Source organism: Phaseolus vulgaris, chromosome 5 (genome assembly GCF_000499845.2).
Source record: "Phaseolus vulgaris cultivar G19833 chromosome 5, P. vulgaris v2.0, whole genome shotgun sequence".
Taxonomy (NCBI): domain Eukaryota; kingdom Viridiplantae; phylum Streptophyta; class Magnoliopsida; order Fabales; family Fabaceae; genus Phaseolus; species Phaseolus vulgaris.
In genome coordinates, this window is record NC_023755.2 from 617,690 (window position 1) to 618,922 (window position 1,233).

Here is a 1,233-nt window from a genome sequence, read left to right on the forward strand (position 1 = left end):
CCAGTTTAATTTATATGCTTATTTTAGGAAACTTATGATATTTATTTTACTGATTTTAATTTTATCATATTAGTTTTAATTGAGTTACTCATTGAGACTTTAATTTTGTATATTTTATTTTTATTGTATATTTATTTTTATGTAAGCTTTGATATGAAGATGCAGTTAACAACAAAAAGATTCTCATTGGAAAAACACCATACATATAACCTTCATGAAAGAGTTTTATAAAATCTTATTTAGGTCAAAAACTGAAAAATAAAAAACGATTTTTAGGTCAAAAAAGAAAAACGCCGTTGCCGGGGATCGAACCCGGGTCACCCGCGTGACAGGCGGGAATACTTACCACTATACTACAACGACTTATTTGATTATAAACTCTGAATATTTCTATATGTAATATACGTTCATTAAGTTTTAGAACTAATATACTATGCTTTCATACTTGTTTAAGTAAAAATTTAATATTATAATTTAGTATTAAAATTTGTATTTTTAGATCAACATTCTTTAAATTTTTAATAAAATCGACTTAACCAATGTTAAATGTGACAGAATAATTAAAAGAATTAAATATTTAAAAAATGTAACGTTGCTACAGCGAATGTCATTATATAATTTAAATATAAATTTGATAGTGTCATAGAAAAATAAGACAAAAATATCCGATATGAAATTCCATACAAAATGAATATGATCAAGATATACATGATACCTACTTTAATCGTTGCCGAAAAGTAAAAGTATTTATCAAAATTATATAAATAAACATAATAATCAAAATAAAAAATATGATTATTTTTATATTTATTGCATTAACACTAATCTATTTTAACTAGTTTTTCTAATACGGGATATTAATTATTTATAAACTACTATTAATATATGAATAAATAAATAAATTATTCTAATTTGTGTTTGGTAAATAGTTTAAATCTTCTCTTTTCAAGCCACATGCATAAAGTTTTTTTTATAGTATTACGTGTAAAAGTTTCTGTTTTTAATGATTTTTTTTATTTAAAAATTTGTGAAAGTGAGATGTGTTAAAACTTTTTGTGTTTTGTTCTCTTCAAATGTATTAAGTATAAATTCGTTTTAAATTAACTAAAGAATTTGAATTTTTTTTGTATTAAGTATACATTGTTGTAGGACTAGCTAAAGAATTTTGATTTTTTTTCCCAAATAAACACTGAGGAAATACCTTATAATGATAAGTATAAAAGTTTATGCTTT

The 1,233-nt window shown here is 22.2% G+C and overlaps 1 non-coding gene across 1 annotated transcript; it reads right to left on the bottom strand.

Annotated features, from left to right (window-relative positions):
• Window positions 1–291: 291 nt before the first annotated feature.
• On the bottom strand, window positions 292–363 carry TRNAD-GUC (transfer RNA aspartic acid (anticodon GUC)). Its single transcript has one exon. It is a non-coding gene; the product is annotated as a tRNA-Asp (tRNA).
• Between the last annotated feature and the right edge of the window lie 870 nt (window positions 364–1,233).